Source organism: Strix aluco, chromosome 1 (assembly GCF_031877795.1).
Source record: "Strix aluco isolate bStrAlu1 chromosome 1, bStrAlu1.hap1, whole genome shotgun sequence".
NCBI lineage: Eukaryota > Metazoa > Chordata > Aves > Strigiformes > Strigidae > Strix > Strix aluco.
This window is the reverse complement of record NC_133931.1, coordinates 159328102-159352808: the sequence shown is the minus strand read 5'-3', so window position 1 is coordinate 159352808 and position 24707 is coordinate 159328102. Positions and strand designations below refer to the sequence as shown.

Sequence of the window (24707 nt, the reverse complement as noted above, 5' to 3'; positions counted from 1 at the left end):
ATGATGGAGTTACAAATGTATTTTAATAACTCTTTGTTCAAGCTTCTTTATGTACAAGTCAAAAGAAGCTTTTGCTGTCTTTGGCAACAGATCTGATGTTTAGTTGGGATATTTCTTTGTTATGTGTCATTGGGGGTCATTTCACAAGTGAATTCATGTTCTTAAAAACAACATTTCAACAAAAATTGCATTATATCTGATCCATTGCAGATACATATACATATGAGCAACTGTTATCTTGCAGTGACTCTGTGTTAGTTAAACAGAGACAATATTAGAAACTTTTTGGCACCAAAGTGGTATGAACACCCCCACCAACACCACACACTCCCACACCACACCCAAGAAAACCTGAGCTGGAATTGTGAAGTTTTACATATGAATGGTGAGAATTCTGTGAATGTCTTTAGATATAAAGAGTTACAAGCAAAGTATGTAACCAGCTTTGAGGTATCTAGAAAATAAACAAATGGACTAGAACCTGAGTGCTTTTCTATTTTGGCTTCAACTCAATAGATGCTAACAAATAATTCTGGATGAAGACAATTCAATATTTGCAAGATTTTCCATGTCATGGAACATATATTATTGTTTATAGTTATGTTTTTTCATACTAGAAATATTAAATAGAAAGGAAGCAGAATAGCTTAAAGGGAAGACTGGTCACAAACTCTTGCTGTTCCTGGTTGGTTTGCACCAAAACTTAATATCCAAGATTTTAAAAAGTTATGTGTTTGTGAAAAGAAAGATGGCCACAGAAGTAAAAAAAGGAGAATGATAGAGTTTAATTAATGAGAGCAGATACTTCGCTTAGTTCCCCGAGTATTTTGAAGTAAGAATGCTAGGAAAGTTTATGCTTTTGAATCTCTTGTGGAGACAGGTCTGCAGCCACTACGGAGGTTTTCAGATCCCTCAGTCTAAGAAGGATATGACTTTTTAAAAAGTCTAATATTTTAAAAAGGAATAGGATCAAGAGTTGTTCTTGACCCAACAAGAAGATTACTCAGAGTTGGTGCTTTAAATCTTCTTGTTAAAAACTAATCAAACTTTCAGGGCATATACTGGAATTTACTTTCTTCTTATACAGGAAGTGCTGTTATTTAAGAACTGTGATCTGGATCGAAGCTTTAAGCTTTTTCTTAAAATTAGCAATCATTTCACAGCTGTTACTTTAAAAGGCTTCTACAGATATTAATGAAACAAAAATAAAATTTTTCTTTTTTTCTATTTTACTTAAGAATTTACAAGTGTGTAGCAGACAGAAGGAGGGAGTCTAAAATTTTAAGGGGAGAGAAGTCCCCAAAATGAGAGCAGTAGGGTAAGGCAACTACAGCTATAGTTAAATTCAGGAGTCATGCCCAAGGAATAGGTAGTTGTGGACTAACATTCCCAACTTCTGAATATTCTCTAGAGCAACTGTAAGAAATAAGGGGATTTTCTTTGTTCTTGCAGTATAAAGAGATCGGAAGGTTGATGTTCTTTGCTTTTACCAAGCTTAACACTTACCTCCTCCATTTGGTGTCTAAATCTGTCAAATCATGTATATTTGCCTAATAAGAAGCCATTATAAGACTCCTTATAGTAATTACACATGGAATATTTATAGTAAATGGAGAGAAATTTATATTTTAACAGTATTAATAGTAGCTGCCATAAAGATTGCTATTAAGATTACAACACTGCAAATTTCAGAGCATCTTAATGGTGAGACTCACCCTGCAGGAAACACTTTGACAAGGTAAAAGGAATAGGAAATGTGTTTACAAAAAGTCAGGAAACCATACAGTTTTTGAGAATATTTGAGTTATGTGTTGATAAAAGAGCTCTTGCATGATGGTTAGAAACAAAAGGGACATTATGGTATTAATTCATGTCTGTTGTTTCATACTAATTGAACTAATTGGATTTATTCTTTAAAAGTCAGTGATGTGGATAGACATTGTTGCATTTATACGTCATTACGCACAGGACAAATCATAAATACCTTCTGCTACTGGAATGAACCCAAAACACAGTTCTGATATCCTTTTAAAATATTAAAAACACCAAAATTTTGAAGAGCCATTGCATACTTACAAAATCTGGGAAAATGAAGTAACTGTTCTTTCTCTGAAGGCAAAGATTGCAGTGCTAGCTAACTTGCACTTGAGGATCCTTCTTATTTGCAGTATCCTCAGTGAAAGAGGAATACATATATGAAATCCCTCCTCATGTAGAATAGGATTTCTGATCAGGTACTTCCCAGAAGATCCCATGACAATATCAAATTCAATCTTGCAAAATAGGATTCCATTATATAATCTAACACCTAAGGCACCTAAATCAAATGGGGGAGCTGAAAAAAAAACTATTAAAATTGTCGAAAATGCATACTAAAATACAAAGATGAGTAACCAATGATATAATTTGGCTTCTCAGAGTACATGTCTATATGCAAATACAGCTCGTCTATAATCACTGGTGCAGTTTCTAGTGGGTAGATGCCTGAAAAAAAATTGTTAAACAACAGTGATGCTATTAAGAAGTTGATAGCCTGTAAATGGGTGCAGAAAAACTGTTATGACAGGACAGCAGAACCGATCCTCCCTCTGAATTCTTGTGACAATGGGACAAATAGAAATTTTCTCAAGTGTTACTCAAAGAAAAAATTCCATGTCATCACATAGATGTCATCAAACTAATGAGCATAAATTCAACAGGGATCAGAAAAGGTAACTTGATGGTTTTGTGTTATTTCGAAGACCTAATCCTGTTAAATTCCAAAACACTTACAGCTGAACAAGAGCTCTCTAAAGTTTACAATATGCAGTATCTGTCAATGCTGAAAGGGCAACCAAACTCAAGTTTAAATTCTCTTTTAGTTAAACAAGCTCCTTCATGTGTTTATTGGACCAGGACCTATTTATGTCCTTTATTTCACTATCTTTGAGGCATGCTTATGTAATACTCCCTAGGGTAACTGCAGGTTTTGTCGATATTTTTAACTCATTTTATATTAGGCATCTTCAGTACTAAGAACAGTGGAAGAAATGTGAACAACATAATCATGAAAACTGAATCAGGAAACTGTACATCTAGGATCTAGGGGAATGAATACATGCTGGGCTTTGTTTTGCCCCCAGTTATTTTACCACCAGCATTAGCGCTTATTTCTACAAAGCAGTCTTGGGTGGGCTGCAAATTTCAGGTTAACCTTGGGTTGTGGTATTTGTGGTCCCACTGCACCAATTGAATGAGAGTGTGACACTGAGAGGTCATGAAAGCTTGACTTTCTTCAAAGACAGAGATAAATTCTACCCGTGTTCTACTTGCATTGCTCTGTAGACATGCTTCATGATTACAGTGATCAGCATATAATCTCTTTAAGAGGAAACTGAGGAAAAAAATATGAGTAAAGCTAACCTGCAGCATAAATAATTAGCAGGAAAGATACATAAGGCAGCAGTTAGTAAAGTAACTAGTTTAGAGCTGCCAGTGTTTCATTCTGCCAGTTTATGGCATCAGCCATAGAAAGTTATGTAAGGACGGACAGATATTTGATGAGATGCCTTCGCAATATGAGGTGATATGCAAAGAAAGGCAATCCACAATAAAGGGAGCTGTTCCTGGTTTTCCTAGCTTCCTTGGATAGTTTTGGAAGGTTGATCACTCCTAAGACCAATGGGTATTAGTCTGTTTCCTGACTACCATCATCTTAAAACAGGTTAACAGATTCTATGATTACTTCTTATTTCAAAATTCTTTTAACTTATTGCAAAACATTATTTTGGGACAGAACCTTGTGGGTTTGGGTTTTTGAAAGGCTGAGATTAATAATGAAAAAGATACATTAATATACAAGATAGCAGACTTACAAAGATTTTAAATGATATGTTTTCATAAACCCATACAAATTAGAGATGTAAAAGGTCTATTAATTTGCAGTTAGCTGAATTCCCTAGGTATGGCAGCATTGTTCCCTGTAGTGTATTTTTCTGAGCTTTGTTAGACTCCATTTTAAATGACCCCTGCAACTGGTCTTTTACAGCTACCTTGGGAGATTTCCAAGGTCATGGGATGGGAAATTTCAGAGCACTGTGTTTATCTATAACAATGTTAATGGAACTAATAATGTATTCAGTACATTCGTTAAGGTTAATTACTTGATAGCTGATGTACACTTAAGAACTGAAGTAGGCAGTTATTCTGGATTCACTTGAGATTGTTACCAGAGAAGGGCAAAAGATCAAGAGATTCATGGGATCTTGCATTCTTTTTAATTTTTCATAATATTCCTTTTTTCTCATTGTGTAAAAATATGGTCATTGTAATATATCCACCATAGGCACAACATTAACATAATATTTTTTTTGCACAGGAGAATTTATGATCCTGCCCACTGAATACAGAAACAGAAGTGGGATGTGTCAATAGTTAGGGTAGCCCTCAGTAACTGAGGATAATAGGTTTAAATGTCTCAGATTTCTGGTGTTATTTTAGCAAGCTACTTTTCTCCCCTGCCCATCAATTTCCCAGCTGTGTTCTAAACCGATGGAAAAGATGGATAAATACCCTGGGTGGAGGACTTCTGCTAAGATACTCTCGTTCATCTAACAGTCCATAAACAGTCTCAGTTGGAGAAGTTAGAAGCTCTTCAGACAGAATGCCTGACATCCAACCGCAAGCTTGGTTGTATATAAATATGTAGTTTAAGAAGGGCAAAATAAGATTGTCACTAAACTGTTATGAGAATAAATTTCTTAATGTTTGTGAAGTACTTTGAAAGTGTCAGATTTCAAAGATCTTGAAAGCAGTAGATATGTAATATAGTATTTTAACATATAAGGATATATAAATTAGAATTGCATTGGCAGTTCTCTTGGCAAAGAAGAAGAATGCTCTTCAGATACTGGACTTACACTTTATAGCTTCCGGACTGATCTTGGGTAAATAATACTGATTAAAATGAGTGAGATGACTCCAGTTTGCACAAAATAGCCAAAGTCCTAGTCAAAATCTACATTTCTGTGAAAATCTATGAAATTGTATGAAAATAGTCAGCATGCCATAGACTCAAAGTCAAGTCCAGGTTTGAAATGTGCTGGACTGAAGAACCAGTCTTCATGGCCCCCATTATTAAGGAAAATAACTTTAAAGTTTGGGGCTATAGAGTCTGTAAAGAAAGGATGATATTTTCATTACATGACAAAGAATTACGTTGCTCCCTATAACCTAGAAATTATGGCACCCTTCTCAGATACGAGAGGCCAGTGCTTCAGTTCCTGTTCTAAGTTTTTTTTTTTTTCTGTTTTAAGTGCTTTAATGTGGGTTTCCAATCCACAACCTGCAGGCTGGATGTTACCAATAGTCGATACAACCTGTCTACAGCCAGCTTCTTTTTTTTTCCTAATAGGACTTATACTTGCTAATTCAGAATACATATAATATATGTAGTGATTTCATTCAAAAATGCTTGAACTATGTTTGACTTCCTTTGTAATTTTATTTATTTTACTTTGATCTTCCCTAGTTAAATACTTCAGCCTGAGTTTCATACTGGTTCTAGTTGCCATAACCCTGGCATATGGCAAACCTTTAGCAATGTGTAAAGCTAACATCTGTTCAGTTATCTGGGCACATTTAAAAGGGCACAAATAATACAGGTTTCAGATGTTTCAAAATCTGTGTAGGAATACGTTATTCTGTCACTAACTGTGATATAATTTGCAAACGTAGTCTTCTTGGTGAAAAGCCCTTTTTTTATTATTTTTCAGCGTTTTGTCTGTCAGTTCACCTTTTTTGTTCTGGAAATAGTTCTTTTTTCTGATAATCACACTAATGTTTTAATACTATTTTTTAATGTTATTAAATGTTTTTAAGGTTATTTAATATTTTAATGCTATTAAAATACTAGTGTTTAAATGTTTTAACACTAATACATTGCTCAATTTTTAAGTAACAGTCTGGGGAGGGGTAGTGCGACTGCAGCATAAAATGATTTCACGTGAATTTCTGCTTTTTATTTAACTCTGGTGGTGATTAGGAGTCATATTCTCAATCCTCTTGAGATCAGTAGATAATGGGATATCTGAACTGGGTGAAAATAGAAAAGTGACTTGTGCTCGCATCACCCAGCCTCCGCTCCAAATAATTGGATACTACTTGGTTTCTTTTTCTTTTAAATTATTTTGTGCTATTGATGTTACCCTGTACTCAGCCCTGGTGAGGCCACACCTGGAGTCCTGTGTCAAGATCTGGTCCCCCCAGCACAAAAGAGACATGGACATACTGGAGAGAGTCCAGTGAAGGGCCATGAAGATGATGAAGGGCCTGAAGCATCTTTCCTGTGAGGAAAGTCTGAGAGAGCTGGAACTGTTCACCCTGGGGAAAAGAATGCTCAGTGGGATCTCATCAACATGTATAAATACCTGCAGGGAGGGTGCAAAGAGGATGGAGACAGGCTCTTTTCAGTGGTGCCCAGTGACAGGAGCAGAGGCAATGGCCACACACGGAAACACAGGAAGTTCCCTCTGAACGTCAGGAATCACTGTTTTACTGGGACCGTGACCAAGCACTGGCACAGGTTGCCCAGGGAGGTTGTGGAGTCTCCATCCCTGGAGGTATTCAGAAGCCATCTGGACATGGTCCTGGGCAACTGGCTGTAGGTGGCCCTGCTTGAGCAGGGGGGGTTGGACCAGATGACCTCCAGAGGTCCCTTCCAGCCTCAACCCTTCTGTGATCCTGTGATACACTGAAATGTCTAACTTTCTTATTCCCCCAAAGCAAATAATTTTGAAACTCATAAACCAGGAAAAAGTAACAGCAATTGTGTGAACAGCTCACAAAGAGAAATAGAACTGCTGACAGCAACGCAGAATATTTTCTCATACCAAACCTAATGCTCAAACTGAAAAGTATCCAAATCAGTAAATACAGGAGAGAGAGAAAAAGAAGGAAGGTGAGAAAGAACTTGCTCTACTTTTGCATTTCAATTTGAATCTCCCTTTTGCTTTTTTGCTGATGCAGCCGCTTTTTTTGCTGTGCTTTCTATACAATCACAAAGACCGTACCAGCATAACTGTATCAGGCCCTTTGCATGGCCACTGCTTCAAGAAAGCTGCAAAAGAAACAACTCTCTTATTTGACTTCCTGGTTGCAAGTCTTACAAAATTTGTGTATATCCTCAGCTACAAAGTCTTTATAATTTGAAGGCCCCACTACTTTTATATTGCATTAATCAGAAGAGGTAGCCAGCCATTAAACTAAATAGTGTAACTTATTCAGGATGCAGAAGCAGGCACAATCACTGTGTATACGTTGTGGACAGGCTGGGTCTGAGTCTCAAAGACACAGTAAAAGCCTGAAAATTGCTGAGTGTCTGAAACAGAATTGCAAAAGAACCTCAGTTACTATTAGATCCCAACTAATGGTTTGCAGAGGCTCAAGACTCAAGGTATGGTGTTGGGCTGTGCTGTAGCCCATATCTGGGACACTGGAAGACTAGGGTTTTGTTGTATCACTGCAATTAGTAGAGAACATCTGGTCAGTGAAAAATGTTCTTAACTTCTTTACTCTGTTTGGAGCTCTTTTCATTTTTTTTTTTTACCAATCACCTGGAGAAACAAACTTTCACCCAGGTTACAAACAGATGCTTCAGTCATCTAAATAATTATTTAAAACTTTCCATTGCTATGAAATGTCAGTCACTCGACTGCTATAGATATGATACATTTAATGATCATGGAACACAAGTTTCATGATAAGTATGAAAAAAACCAGCCACCTTTCTTCTGCTTGCTAACTAATAATCTTTGTTCCATATATACTGAAAATAGGTAATTAATTCAAAATGACAGAAGAATCTGTTAAGTTATTGACTTTTTATTTATCATAGTTTAGAAAGATAGATCACAAGCTTAAAATAACTTGATAATAATAAATTTGCTTTGTTTATATAAAATTTAATTTAAATATTTTAAATACCAGATTTTTTTCTATAAGTCTTTTGAGAACTAAAGAAGAAAAAAGAAAAGAATTAGGAAAGTAAAGAATTTTGTAATAAAGGTATTCACTTGACTCTGTTTTGGTTCCTACCCTTCGGTGCAACTGTGAGCAAATTATTTAATCTGTGCCGTAGTCCTTCTTTGTAACACAGGGGTAACATTTCATTCTTCCTTTTTTTTAGTCTTGTCCATTTGTGTTAGAAACTTGTTGACATCAGTTATCATTTGTTACATATAGGTGCAACAAGATGAGGAGGTAAAAAAAAAGGACTGATTCTGTCTGGGGTAGGTGGGCCCTACATTAACATTGAAAAGCAAAGACTCTTTTTTAGTGTGAAGAATAGGCTTTATATATGATGCATTTGATGTACAAGGAAAAATTCTGCACACAACTTCTGAAAGGAATTTTAAAGAACCCTCATTCTTCTTCTTTGTTAGATTTCTTCTTGAAAGCTTAACAGTATTTTTCACAAGGATCACTTTATTTCACTGAAATAACATTTTGTGTACAGCTGAAATAAACAATTCCATCTTTGTTTCATTAGGAGCAATTTCATTTATGTAACACCTGATGCTCAAACATCTGTGTTTCTGCACCAGAATTGTCAAAGATACTGGCTTAGTTCTGGAAGTAAGTTTATTGGTTGACTGCAAGAGTGTCCAAGTTGTATGTGTTACATCGCATTGTGTTTTACAGGAACCAATGACAAAGTTTCATGTTGCTTTTTCTTTTTATATCTCAGTGACAGTCCTGGAAATCTTTTTTTTTTTTTTTTAATCCTGATCTGGTTTGAGAAGGGTTTGGGATTTGATTGTTTTTTGAAGTAGGAATGTGTTTTTACATTAGTATTAAAGTCCAACTAAATTTCTGAAGTTAGGCAAGTGTTTTACTAGAAGAAATATAAAATACTGGTCTTAATTGTAGACAGAACTGTAGGAGGGGTGAATGTGAGGTGAGGGAAAAAGCAGATAACTATGATCTGGTATGAGAACTTTGCCTTTCCATTCATTTTAGTTTAATGAAAGCTCTTAGACACACATACATGCCTTCCCTGCATTGTCTTTTATTTGCTTTGTCTGTTTAATTGAATGAATTAATTCTTCAGAATTGACCAAGAGTGGCTACTGAAATGGCAGGTTGGGTGGTTTTGTAACATTCTGCAGGACTACATGCCCACATCTACCAAAATGAGTAGAGAGACCTTCGTGGTAATTGTGGCTCCTCCACAGCTTAAATAGAGGGTTAGGAGATTGCTGTCTCTCCAGCAACGAGGTCATACTTGTCAGTTGTTAATTACTTGGAATAAAGAACACCGATTTTGATCTGCATTTAAAATTTAAAAATTCCATATCTCTCCCTGGAGCTAATTTGTATTTATGCTTTGTGCTGTGAACCAATTTTTGGTAAAAGGAGGAGGAAACTTTGAAAATGTAAAGAATGTGGCAATTTAAATTCTTAAGGAATCCCATTTCCTTGATCACAGCAGAGGAGAAAAAGCAAACTGCCAGTAATTTAAATATGATAATTTCTGTCATAACTTGACAGCAGATGTGAACAAAAGAGACATGAAATAGATGAAGACAAAGGAAAATTGGGAGCAGAGAAGCTAGTGTATGCAGAACTGGATAACGTCTGTTGGAGCAACGTGACTTTGCTTGGTTTCTATAAATGTTCTGCAGCCAAATGAATGTAAGTCAGATTTTTTTAGCAGGCAGTATTCTCTTTGACTGGATCATAACTGAACATAAGGATCAAAGATTTTCTTCCACACAGCAAGATCATTTAATCAGTTCTTCCTTAAACTGAACTTACAACTTTCTACAAACACGCACTACAAAAACAGGTTAAAGAGAGGAAGGCACAACTATATGAAGAAAGAAGGTGCTGTGGGCAATTTCAACACTAAGCTTGCTAAATTGGGGATTCTCTGCATCCTACTTAAGATACCTGGTATGGACTAAGAGTGTTGTACTATGGGCTATAACTGAGATACATCTGTAAGTGGATGTGTGTGCGTATCCTTGCATTGTACAGATCCTAAAAAACCTCTGTGCTTTAATGAAGCCAATTTTTAAACCCTGTTATATGAACAAAAAGAAGCAGGGTGAGTTGATGGGTTTTGATTGTTATACCTGTTAGTATTATCATTATTTTGTGGCAAAGTGGTGGGGCAGAGCTGTAGCTATAACTAGTACTTGTTTATTAAAACATTTATCATAAACAAATTACTGCTTCTGTCCTTAGGTCCCAGTTTAAATTCTGAACTCATGTTTCTTACAAGCAGCAAATTCTCATTTTAAAATGGTTTGTAAAGGCTTGGTATATTTTTCTCCTTCTGAAAATGTAGATGTTAATATTTAAACAAGTTACCACGCAAGCTACACCTACAGAGCATATTATGTGCATGTTTGGGAGGAAGAGGGGATGGGAAGGGTTATGTCCCCAACTATGCAGAGCATTATTGCATGTTATGCATGCCTACCAGTTTCCTCCTGCTCTTCCACTCCCTGCATTCCCATGGCGTGTTCCTCTCATCTCCAGGCCTCACTGGTCTTAAGAGCCTGATTTTACTGCTGCTGTCAATAGCTGTCCCTGTCAGCCAAATAGCACCTCTGGATGCCTGTGAAGGGGAGTTTAGGCAAGGAACAACCAGTACAGCCTCTTGGCCCATTGTTTGATCGGCAGAGAAGACGGAGAAAATACAACAAAAGTGGCATCTCATGCCCTTTTCATAATCGACGTGTAATTTAAGAAACAGCCTAACTTATGAAATATACGGCTACCCTGATCTCTGCACTGATACTGATCTAGGCCTTTGCTGTCAGAAATTTACCATGGATCACATGTATGAATAATAATTTGAACCTGTAACTGTGATTACTCAATTTAATATGCTATATGCTTAGTCCCGTAATGCTGCGTCCTTTGAATAGCTCTCACTAAACTAAAGTAGGTTAAAGTTTGAAGTTTGCCCCATTGTCTGCTAAATCCCCTTGCACAATTTCTCTGGATTCATGATAGGAAAAGCTATTAAATAAAACAAATACCAATGGCATGAAAGCTAGCTCATGGGCAGAAGCCAGCTGGGAAGTTCTTAAGGAGCGCTGCTGTAGGTATATATTGTATTTCATTTACAGATAAGGACATATCTCACTGGAGATTTGGTTTCAACATGTTTCTGATGACAGTTAGCATTGGAACAGGCTGTAGACTTACAAGATGACTTAGCCTCCACTGAAAAATAGATTCAGAGTAAATTATTTGAACTGTATATGGTTTGCATTTTCGGTGTCTGCCTAGGCTGCAGTCGGTGGAAACCTTTTACGGATGTCAGTGGGCCTTGTATTAAAAATATACTCTGCAGATTACTTCCTCATTGCCACATCTTCTTATTCCTGCTTACTTTTATATACTCATGTGTAATAGTGCTGTATTTAAAGTGGGAAAAAAGGGTTTTTTTACTATTTAAGATGTGCTTATTTAGACGCAGTATTAATATCTGTAGTCCTGTCATTTCAGGACCATCGAGACCAAAGATTTCCAGATGACTGAATTCCATCTATTTTGCCTTATAATTCCCAAACTTATTTATATGATCATTTTGGAAGAAGCTAACATGCTTTCTTACAAACCCCAGGCCTATAGAACATTTGTGTGTTTTATATACTTTATATTCTCCTACCTTTCCTTGTAGATGCATATAGATCCTGCACAGCTATCCAGTACTTGCATTGTGTTGACAACCATTTATAAATGTTCAGAAACAGGTTGTAACACATTATAATGAATGGGACTTGTCCATCATGTTGGTTTTTAAATGTTATTTTTGTCAAATTTTAAATGTAATGTCAAACACCCATTCTGTGTTGCAATGTTCCCACTTAGATGCCAGATATACAAGTGCAAAACCATTCCAGATATGTGAAATAAAATCCAGAATTTTCCCAGCATTGCTATGTGATTCTGCCTATTAAAAATTGGATGAGAGGGGCCAAGAGCTGTCGCATGGTTACTAAACAAACCATTATTAACGCTGTTAATGTGGGCTCTCGGCTTTTAACTCAGAAGCCTACTCTTTCATTTTAGATTTGAAAACTCACAAGGGATGAAAGGTTTGAAGTTGAATCCAGACCTGCAATTTGCCTGTCAGGAGATATCTCCCATATTCGCATTAAGGAACTGCAGATTCTTTTGACTTAGATGTTTAATGGCTCAGGAGGTTTAATTTGCTATCAGCAGGACTAGCAGTGAATGTGCTCATTCCATATGGCTGCAGTCAGAAAAAGAAGAGCATCAGAATTCAAACTGTTATCCAGATTAAATGATTTTTACTTTTTATCCAAATCAACTTCCAGATTTTCCATCAAATTGCAAACTTGATTGTGCTTTCTCAATGTTAGACCTGAACAGCTTTATCATAACCTACCGCATTAATTCATCAGGAGCAACCTGCCCCAAAGCATGACATTTCTATGGAAACCTGAAGAAAATTCCTCCTTCTGGTTTAGAAGTGCTTTTTATTTGAGTGAACTGGAGATTCCTGCAGCATAGTAACAGTAAGAATAAATGCAACATTACAAAGACCTAAACTACATGAAGCGTGACTGAGCTTGATCCAAATTGTAAGCCTAACTTTAGTATGTGAAGATGAAATGACTTCCCTGTTACCATGTCTTAAAAGAATGAAAGTAAACACTGAGGATTTTGTGTGTTTCCTGATTTTCTATAGGACTAAGAAAATCATAAGCCCTTAGCAAATGAGTAACTATAATTAGTAGCTTTCTGTAATAAATCAACATTTAATTCTCAGTTTGACAGGTCATAGAAGTTTAAAAAGAAGTTGGCAAATACAGAACAAGAAGGTTTATCAAGATGCACTTACTTTGTGTGTTGTTTAACCCAATCCTAAACAAAGTATCATGGAAAGTTTTTATAAACAGCTGGATAAATTATTTTGCAATGAACAACTTAAAAAGCAACGTATATACAAGTTATTTTGGTAAAAGTGTCATTTGAAGTTTTTGACTTCTACCGGTGCTTCTCCCAGTAAGCGATAAGGAACAATTCGTAATGAAATTTGATTTCCATTTAACATGCTTTGGTATCTCAGATGTGGCTTTATAATGTTTTTTATCCAACTAAAACAACATTAGTTACACCACCAAATTTTCAGCAAAGTTTTGTTTAAAAATCCGCTTTCAGATGTTCTCTGTGATATGAAGGCAAGTCATGCATGAAACAACAGATTTACTGTGGTAAATATGTTTATTTTCATAGCATTTATTTACTGTGGATTTTTAGGACAATTGCAAACCTGTTATAACATTTTATTGTTGAAGTTGTTTTGTGTTAGTGATGAACAGAATGGGCAGATAAATTTACGTAAAAATAAATAGGTAGGGTTTTGAGTCTGTAACATCCTCTGTAAGCATCAATTTAAGCAACAAAGTCATGTTTCGATTTTCAGTAGTTCAGAAGATAAATTATGTAACATTGTCTACTTGTAGAGGGATATTTTAGAGAATTTTAAAAAACACGGTAAGTCCTCAATAGAATTAATTTCATATTCAAATTACTTGGATTTTTATTCACTAATTTTTGTAGGAACTTTCACCTGGTAGTGAAAAGTAACATAATTTTAGATCATAATTTAAGTTTCTGGGGTTTTTTTCCTCATTTTTCACTAGAACACCAAATGACAATTCTATAGTATGCTATTTTTCAGACAGAGGCATTTCTTCCCATGCTGGCATTTCAAGAAGGACAGCAAAGCAAATAGCTGTAGTAACTTTTCTGTAAGGTGTGTATGCTCTGTATAAGGGCTCAGACTTAAGAAGAAAGTTTTTTGTTCTTTTTGTTGTTATTTTCAGAGAGAGGAGGGGTTTGACAGCAGATCCCAAACAGCTAAATGAAATTATTGATGCTCTGAATGAGAATAGGCTTTCTAAGATGACTTAGTCCCAACAGTCTCCAGGCCACCAGCATGGGTACAGCTGTCAGCAGCAGCATGTGTTGCTGTTACAATCCAAAAGTTGTGCTCAGCCATGTTTAACTGACAATGTCACAAGGCCTTTAACAATAGTGAACTGAATGATTTATTACAATTCAGCTTATGAGTCGCGTAGTTCAATGATTTATCTTCATAAAATGCTAGTGACAGCCTCTACTATGCATCAGAATGTTGTTAACCCAAGTAAAGTATAATGCAAAGATAGTATGTTTTCATGATTTATTGACTGTGGGTCCTATAATTACTAATTATGCATGACAGACTACCTAAAATGCAACAGAGAATCTGCAATGAAAAATTATTATAGCAGTACAGTTCAAGTTCCTATCAAAAAGAATTTTTACAGTGAGGAGTGAGATTAAATTTTCTGACCCTAAAAGATCTATATTTTCATTAATAATTTTTAATAAAAGCTGCAGAAGGAAAAAAAAAAAAGAAAAAAAAAAAAGATAAAAAAAAAAGATAAAGATCTACCAGGTCTTAAACTCTCTGTTTTCTGTTGTAGTCCCACTTGTGATCTAAAAAGTGATTAAATTATTAAAAGGTGAGTGGACAGGAAAAAAAAATTTGGAAAAGACATCTCAATTATTCATAATTCCTGAAGTGGCACCTTATTCTTAAGTACTGTGTGATGATTACTGACAGACATTTAGACTAAACTGTAAATGTCCCAATCTTTGCCAGATTTAACAAAATTTCTGTCATATTCCTTTACTTTGTTCTAACAGTGGCTGTGCCATAATTATTGCCTTAGCAATGGTCATTCCTGTTTCTCATAAAGTCAAGGTTCAGTTCTTACCTCCAAGATTAAGTTACTTCTGGAGACCTTGCAAACCTGAGCCACATTCTTCCCTAATATATCTACACGTGCAACTTCCATTAACTGTAAGGGGAGCTGCGCGTGTAAAGCTATTGGATGTGTTTTTCTTTTGAATATGTATGTTGTGCAATGGAGTCCTAATTACTGATCAGACCCTACCTTAACAGATGTAACCATGTAGGAGTACTTTTGTTTTATTGGATGTTATTTATCAAGTACTTTATTTTTACTTCATGAAGAACTAACAATTTTTAAAAAATATAATTTATTAATTACATTCCATGTGCAAACTACAAACCAATAAGGCTTGCTTTTATAAAGAGATGATCTCTTATGTCATAGTAGTAGTAGATGCATTTCTTTATCACTAGTGAATCTAAGTCTCTCTGTTTTACAAATTTAGATAGTCATAGAACATAATGGGACAGATTTAACACAGATGTTGAGAGATTTGCTCCTCTAGGTCCTTCTGGTGTGCCAACTTTAAGGAAAAGGCGTATCTGCCCATATTTAACTGTCCTAATCACACACTTAAACCTGTAAAATACGATAAGTAGTATTGATAAATATTATCCCAGATAATCTTTCAAAGTATTTATATTTCTGAAAAATACATCTTTGTACATGTATATTTTGCAGTGCCATAAGTATCTGTGCTTTACGCATGCGTATAGGAAGACTTCTTCAAAATAGCTGTTACATATTCTTTTTTGTAGCATGGGAGGTGATGTTAGTATGTTGCTTTGAGTTTTGACAATGATTATGTTGGGGTGAGCATTAGAAATTAGTGAACAAAGGATACTACTTTGTCAGAGTTGTGATGACCACAAAGGGACAAAATAGACACTTGAGAGGTAAGAACAAGGCAATTTTATATACAAGATAGAGAATACAGTATTTATAATTTTCCTAGCTATGCTTTTGTTGTTTTAAAGTCTTTTACTCCCGTTATGCATTTTTCCATTAAGCAAGGTTTTAAGGAGATTGTACTGTGAATAAAATTTAGAGGGGTTATAAAAGTACTGGGTTTTTTACTCGTACATAGGGGGAGGCAAATACTGAACAAAGGTCAAATTTACAAAGCAAAAGAATGGACAGCTCAGTTAAACAAATTTACTTCAAGCTCAGGAGTATGATAGTGAATGCTCAGTTAATATATGCAGGCTGATTGCCTCACTGTCAGATCAGATCCAGTAATTATGAGTGGGTACAGTATATATAAATAGAGTTGGGAGCAAATTCTTTTATAATGAAATCTAGTAGCAGTAACTGGGAAAAGCTACTGCCACTCCATTACAATGATTTTGATCATCACAGGCTGTTAGGTGTGAAAGATACTGCAGTTCATCTAAGGCAGGTCCCTGAAAGTTCAGGGTTTTTCCATATACTGACCTAAATTCTCAGCTGGTATGGATGCCCATAGGTTCAGGACTTCAGCAGAGGTCTTTTACTTAATTACCTCTCCAGTGATATTAACCCCAGCTGAAACTCCCTGTAGCTTAAGGACAAAGACATATTTGTGTGGATCTTTCTTTTTTTTTTTTTTTTAATTATTTTTGAGGCACATGATTTTAAAGTTGTATTGATAATGTCACTATTTCAGATCCTTTGTTACTAGCTAATCCTCTGTTACTAACTCGCAGATACAGGTATGACGTGCACATGAGGTACATATCACTCTGTGTTTCTCCTGTGCCAGCTTTCCCAGTGTCCTACCAGTTGTATTGAGAGGGCTGTTCTATTCCTGACTCTACTCTGTTACAGCTGGTGGATCCAGTCTGGATTTCAAAGGTAGCACTTCTAGCACCCAGCACTGTATTAGTGCTCAGCTCTGATCTCACTGCTGTGCTGAACGATCCACTGCTGTGCGGCTGTATTTGAAAGAACTGCCTTTCCTCTCTCATCAGGTGTGGGCTGGAGTCATTCCTCATTTTCTAGGAGTCTGGGGAAACTTTACTGAAATTCAAGGTTCATCTAACGCTGTGGTAAGGAGAAGAAAAATAAGGCAATGTATATTTGAAGAATAGTTTGATTCCTTTTCAAAGGCATAAGGTTTAGTCATTTCTGTATTCCTCTTTGACATCCCTAGTGAAAGGTGCAGATGAGAGGAAATGCTGCCATATTGAACTGGCAGGGAAACAGAGGGGCTGGAGACATTGTCAAGTTTCTTTGCTTCTTAGGACTTGTCTTATGCTGAAAGGTTGCTTTCATTAGATACTTCCTCCTAAATGAACACATGAAATATGCTTTTAAAACCTAGGACTGAGCTTATGGACAGAGTCAAAGTACTTGCTTTCTGCTGAATTTCTTCTTGACTTCCAGGTATAACTTGCATTGTCCAAGAGCAGTCTGTGAAAGGCAATATTTGGTAAAATGCAAAGCAGTCTTGTAATGCTAATATTTTAATCATGTTTTTATGGTTTTCTTAGAAAAACACTGCCTAAGGTCCAAATATTTTTATTGTGGTTCTCTTTGAGACAGTACATTTTATTACATTTTATTTTATGTATACCTGCTACTGCGCCATTAACAAAGAAAACATAATGTAGAAAAACCCCATGTTTTTATTTCATAAAGTGGATCATTTGAAGTGATCATTATATTAAGACTTTACTCTTGTTCACTGAGAACTTTATTTCTTTTTTCTGTTGGCTTTCTGGTTTTGAAAAACATACACCTACTTAACACAAATGAAAAATTAATCTGTGTCAGCAAATACATGCAAATTCCAGGGCAAACATATTCTTCTTGGGGCAGGGAGATGCCACTTGAACTTCTCCCTTGCAGTAGGTCTAATACCCCACAAAGTGCTATGGCGGGGTGGTGTTTTATCCGTTTTTTCCTTAAGGCTTTTGATAGACAAGAACAGGCTGTTTTCTTTTCAAATCAAGATCCCAATGTCCTCAGCAAATGCTTTCAATATTTTAGAGCTGGCTATGTCTGCAACAGCAAGCAGTGCAGCACAATAGGAGTGGATCTGCAGAGCGGAACAGTTCATGCTGAGACCTGAAAGCCCATGCAATGTCATTTGCACACTGAGACTGGAGCTTGTTAGTTTGGACTCAGTTTCATCTGAAGAAAATACAGTCCTCAGGCTTTGAGACTGATACTAATACAAAGCAAGGTCCACTGTGTGGGACAGTTGCGAGTTTTCCTTTATACACACACTCTGGCAACAAACTAAATGTAGTTTACGTGTAAACCTGTACCTCCACCTCTATAGGTGTTCATGCACAAAACTGTCTTCTGCTGCACGGAGCTCACTGCTTTTGTTTATGGCTGCAGAACTGGTCTAAAGCAAGGTTAAGTCCAGCCTCAGGGTGTCACTAATAGCGTCTCAACCACAGCATGAACAGTCATTCAAAGAAAATCAGTCTTCAGATACAGTACTGCTTGGTTCTGGCAGTGGAGTATTCCAAGTTTAAAGAATAAATGATTTAATGTAGTTTGAGTTTAATGAAAAATAATATTGAAGAAATAATAATTTATTGGTCATTGGTATTTGCTAGATTACGTTCACATTTGTGGGGTTTTTTTCTGGTGGGGAGCGGTGGGTTTGGTTTTTCTACAGTTCATGCCTCTGCAATGGAGACAGAGGTTCAGCTAAATCCTTGTAGAAAGTGCAACATTGAGCTTAGAAGAAAAGCGCAGTGTTTCTACTATTTATTATGTGAGGCATATGTACAATGAAGATAAAATGATAAAAAGGATTTTTTATAATAGGATTAAGACATGACAAGTGCTGCTATGTGACTTTCCTTTCCGAAAATATTGTGCCTAGAGCCTTGTATATCTTCTAAACAGGAGCGTAATGGAAGTGTTACAGGTGCTGATTTAGAAGTATTGCCAAATGAACAACGTACAACTATTTCAGTGTACCACAAGTAAGGTAATAAAGCTCAGTCACCTCTTTCCCATCATATGCTTCAAGCTGTCAATCATGCATTGATAACTGCTAGAAAATGTGCATTTGAAGACCTGTTTGGATGTCTGACACATATTTAGATCTCAGTGTGGCAGAGTATTTAAAGATGTGCATGGCTTTTATACCCTTGGGTGATCTCCTACTAAAGCATGCTTTTAAATATTCTTGTTGATTCGGAGCCATCACTAGGAAGTTTGTCTCAGGGATCTCAATATCAAAACAGAGTTACTTTTGATTTTTGCTGTTGGTCAGAAAAATGCCAATTTACCTTTAGTCACGGAGTTTTTTTCTGCTTTTTGTATCTGCTTTTTTGTTACCAACACAACCCTCACTATTCTGGATTGTTTGTAATTTCGTTTGTACTCTGTTTGTATTCTGTAATTTGTTTGTATTCTGTTTAGGCCAAAGTGAAAGTGTTCAAGTTGAGCACCTGTGAGAAAATCTATGGAAATAAGAATTAGTCTATGCTCCTTTTCACCGAATATTTCAGTGTTACAAAATTAAGTTACATATTCACTTTCTCTTCTGTCTGGAATACCTAGTTATTATCTGGCATGAATGTGCAAAGAATAGGCACTGTCTCTACCAAGCTTCTGTAGGTATCTGAACTTGATTAGTTCAAAGATAAGAAAAAGCAAAGTAGGTTGCCTGCTGTGTTCTTTTCACAATTTAGCCATCTAAATAATAAATATATGGTAACTATTATAAATAATTGTAGTGACACAGAAGGGCTTCAAATTCAGAGAGGCCTCCCCCCAGAAAGCTAAAGAAATATATCTAATATGGATAAATGTGACAGAATAATAGTCATAAAACAAGTACCTTTAAGTTTCATAAGATGAAAAGGAAAGTTCTGGCTAGCTCACTTAAAATATTAAGATGCTGAGCATATAAAAATAGTAATAATTCAGTGCAGAATGGTATCTGGCAGGTGACTGTAAAAACTATAAAATGAAATTAAAGCTTTATGAGTATAATGCTGTTTCTAAGATGTTTTATTTCTTATAATTTACAAGAAAAAAATAAGAAAAAAGAAATATAAACCCTTTTCTAAAAGGCCAGAGGTTTCTTAGATGAAATCTGTATGCTGGATGAAGAGTAGTTAAATTACCAGTTTTGATAATGATTATTGAAATTATTTGAAACCTAAGAATAGATCAGATTTTGCATTAGCGTGTTTGTGGTTTTAAGTAAAGAAAGTAAGTTGATTGTGTTCTATGTACTCTTAAAGATGTAGATAACTGTTTTCAACTCTAAAAGTTGATGATATATTATCTGGATATGGGCCACAATGCTGTATAGTAATTATAGTGTTGTCACGTTAAAAAAACAGATAAAGCTAGATGCTGATCCGGAAAGAGTTTTGAGGAAGTTGGAAACAATTATGCTACAACAGATATGTAGCCATAGTCTGTTTCTTAGTAAAGATTAATCCTGGAGCCATTCATTGAGATGATTACCATTGAGTATGTACCAAATCCTGTGCATTTCCAGGGCAGCAGACTGCATTATTAGAGCCAACATTTTCTGACTTGACAGGGACTGGAATAGAGGAAGAGGGCAGTGGAAAAGGTCTATTTGTTCATCAACAACAGCATCCTTCCTGCAAGCTGAAACACTCCCAATTCCCAGGTGTATATATTTACATACCTAAGGCACAATAACAACACTTTTTTTTTTTTTTCCTGAGCACAAGGAAAGTGAGAAGAGCAGCAGTAAGATGAGAGGAAAAAGCCTGTGCTTGAAAAGCTAAAATTGTTTCAGCAGTTGCATGAGTTTCTACAAGTGTCTAAGCTTAGAATTTGCAAAACATTATTTTTTTCTGTAATGCAAGTGCAGTCTTTCATCTGGTTTTATTTGTTTTCAGTAAAAAACAGAACAAAACAATCATTACAAGTTTGACCATTATTTTCCAGGTTTATGGTCCGTTTCAATTGAAATCACCAATAGCGAGGCCTCTTACAAGAATAGGTTTGAATGTTATAGTCCGCAGCACTGTAGTTGTATGTATTTGCTCTACTTTCAGTTTGCTGCACTACAGTATTAACTATGGAAATAGGAAAATTACCTACTTTTTAGTTTGTTCTGTTTTAAATACATCCTCTATGTATAAGGCTAGAGATATATTTAAAGCTACATGTTCATCTTTCTGTTCTGGCATTAACTTGCAGAGGAAACTCAGTATAAATAAAATATCATCAATGAGTGAAATTTTGGCATGCTTCCAACTGCTCACCTTAAAAAAGAACCCTGAGCTTAAACATGAAGACAGAATTTGTCATTACTGCTTAATTTTTGTTGGAGAACAGGGTTTTCCATCATTGAAATCCCTTCAAGGGCTGCATTTGCCACTGTCTTAGCTTACTGATCATCTGGACAGCTGAAAAATGAATAAAACTAAAAATTAAAAGGACTTTTCTGAGTCATAAATCCTAAATCAGATTATATAGTTAGATAGCTTATTGCATAAACTATCTAAAATATTCCCATAGAAAGAGCTGTGGTTTTGTTTTTCCAGTTTAAAAATACGATTAGCTACACACAAAAGCATGGCTCTTGTAATTACATCCTGGTGATTTTTTTTTTCTGATTGAATATTAATGGCATATATTGCTGTATATTTGAACACAGCTGAATGTTTCAAACAAAATATTGTCATCTTGTTTTCTTAGAGTTGGAAATATTGGTGCAAAATTGTACTGAATTAGAGAGGGATTAGACAGGAGTGGTAACTACACCACCATCCTCGGATGAAACATGGTGCCGGGTGGCTAAAGTGAAAGCAGTGACAGTGACCCTCAGACAGGGTGGGTCTTGCCATCAGCAAAGAAACTTTGACTGGATTTCTGGATTCCTGGATTACAGGGAATCCACACAGTCATTGCTGAATACTCAGGAAAGCCTCCATGCTTCCAGCACCTCTGAGGCTTGTTCGTGTGTCTGCTCCCTGTTCTGCTCTGGACTCTCCCCATCCTGAGTATTGAGGGTTTCATCTCCTAATAAGAATTTACAAGAAATTACAATATAAAATATTTACTACAACAGTAGAAACTAAAGACCAGTATGCAGCCGCATAGCCTTACATTGCTTCAGTGCCTCATGGAGTGGTAATGGTACTATTCTTCCCCTGTTTTATTCTTAAACATTTTAACTGAATTTTGGGTTACAGTCATACATGAAAATTACAACGAGGTTCTGTTCTGATGTAGCAGATGCTGTTGACTTCAGAAGAATTTTGTCCATGTGTATCAGCAGACTGTATAACCTAGCACTCATTAATAACGACTGCATGGGTCAGTACCTTTTACAGGAAGATTTGATCACGCAAGATTAACTGTAGAGGAATTTGAGATTTTTTGCTACTATAGTTTTCTTCATGGCATAACTCGACCAGATGTTATCTTTCTAAATTCTCCATTATGTATTAAACTCTTGTACTTTTGGTATTCGATAATCTAGTCCTTCTTCCGTGTCTGTAATAAGCAAAACATCTGTTTCTTCTTGTTCAATCAAAGTGCTTACCTCAAGAGTCCTACTTTTAAAATAATGTCATTTAAATAGAAATCCTAGATAGGGAGAATGCATTTCGTTAACATATTTAATTTGCATATGAAACCAGCTTTTCCAGAACTCAGCGGGGAATTTGTGGTGGCAGCAGTATGTGTTTTGTTTTTTTCTCAACTTGTATACCAGAAAGTTAGAGTAAGACAAAAAGAATGCAAATAAATACTGATAAGCTCAGAAGAGAGAAATTAAACTGCAGTGAGAAATCATTGTTGTGCGTTTGGGATGTTGTCCATTCTAAACTTTCTGGCTGAAAATTCTTTTAATACAAAGAGCCATATTCTACTCTTGAGTCTTGGTTTACAGAAAGATCTCAGTTAAACCTGACTTTTTTTAAGTCCAAGAAGAAATAATTCCTCAATATACATGAGGTGTGTAATAAAATATTAAAATAAAAAGCTCATGCAGCTGTACCAACTTATCCCCTATGGGAGAATATACCATGTATCCCAATAACAATTTAAGTCCCTGGAACAGAGCATTATCACATTAAAGAAGGAGGGTTGACACTACTGCCTCTAAAACACATGTAAATAGAAAGCAGATAAAAACAGTGGCAGAGATGAAAAGTGCTCTTAGTTATATCTCTGGGGAGCTCAATTCTGTAAAGACAATAGTGAGTACTTGCTGAGTGCTAGTGAGCAATCCTCATCAGCATTCATAGGTAAACTCCACGGAAAAATGTAGCAGTAAAAAGTTTTCTAAGCAAAGGTAAAATTGCACCTGAATTTTTATGGCAATTTTGGGCCAGAACAGTTGGGAATGTTACTGTCATGCTGTAAAGCTCCATAAGGATGGTTAATACATGTAGCTAAGAAGATGACAGCCTTAACTCGTGTTCATTTTGTAGTCAGTACAGGGAAGAGTTCATAAAGCAGAAACAGACAGGAATGATGCCAACTTGTAGGGGCAAATATTTTTAATACATACAGAACACCAGTGCTTCTCTAATCGTGCCTCTAGCAAGCAGCTTGGACAGCAATGTCCCCTTAGTGTATTTTCTGTGCACACAGAGAGAATGTATGGAATTAATTTTTGGTGGTAACCTGCAGCTGTCCTCATGCTCTGATTTCTGTTCGGTCTGCTCTGCTGATCCACCTGCTCTGCTGATCCACCTTCCTCCGCCTGCTTCTTGCCTTGGGTCATTGCAATGTCCAGTTTTTCAGCGTGGTGGTAGCGAGCTTGGGGTGTTTTCCCTTCACACTGGGAGAGGATACCACAGATACTAGCTAGAAGTAACTGTGCACTTCTTAAGACTAGCATATTGCACACTATTTTCACATGTTAATTCAGCAGATAGCATCACCTGTTTCTGTGCTTGAAAAAAAAAGAATGTTTTGGGACTTTCCAAGATCTGCAGAAATCTGTGTTGAGTTGGACACACAGTTTCCCCCACCCCCTCAGGGCATAGAGGGACTCCAATTCACAAATTAATGGGTTGTGATGGAAACGATGGCTTTTTTTTCTTTTTTTTTTTCCCAGTAGTTAGGCTATTTGTTCAGAGAGAAGCTGAGCTGAGTTAATTTCTCTTTTTTTACATCTCACGCGTCCTAAAGAGGAAGCTGAACTCTCTGATAAAGATTAGTCAGGGAGTAAAACATGCAGCAATAAATAGCTACATAGTTTGCTGTATGAGATTGTCTCTTTAGCCTGCATACATGGTTCCAGTCCCAGTTCTAGTGTTATTTAAAATCTGACATACAAGAACAACATGGGTCTTGCAAGACTAATTTATTTATTTAGTGGGTACAGAGCAGACTAAAGTATGCAGTCAAAAAATACAGATTAAAATAACTAAGGTATTTTGCATTTCCTGCGGTACTCAGTTTAAAACACTTTTCTCATTAGTACTATCAGTTCATTCTTTTATGAAAGAATATCTTCAAGAGCTGAGGATGGCAAACTAAGGCTTATTATAAGAAATACAGGGAACTTCCAATTCAGTGGCATGATCATCTGTCCTTTGCTACATCAGTTGTTGTGGTGGGTTGACTCGGCCAGCTGGCGAACACCCACCCAGCTGCTCTCTCATTCCCCCTCCTCAACAGGACAAGGGGAGAAAATAAGACTGAGAAGCTCATGGAGTGAGATAAAGACAGCAAGATCACATACCAGTTACAGCTCCAAGCAAAATAGACTCGACTTGGGGAAAATTAATTTAATTTATTGCTAGTTAAAATAGATTTAGATAGTGAGAAACAAAGACAATCATCATAGTAACACCTTTCCTCCTCCCTCTCCCAAGTTCAGCTTCAATTCCTCACTCCCAATTCTACCTTGTACTCCTCCACAGCTCCCTCAGGACATACCCCCCGGCTCCAGGGGGGCTCCCCACAGCCCGCATCTCCCTCAGGAGATACCCCCCGGCTCCAGGGGGGCTCCCCACAGCCCGCAGCTCCCTCAGG

The 24707-nt window shown here is 36.4% G+C and overlaps 1 protein-coding gene across 1 annotated transcript in view; it reads left to right on the top strand.

Annotated features, from left to right (window-relative positions):
- CNTNAP2 (contactin associated protein 2) overlaps positions 1-24707 on the top strand; it is a 1208164-nt gene that overhangs the window by 641331 nt on the left and 542126 nt on the right. The gene's annotated exons all lie outside the window — the stretch shown is intronic.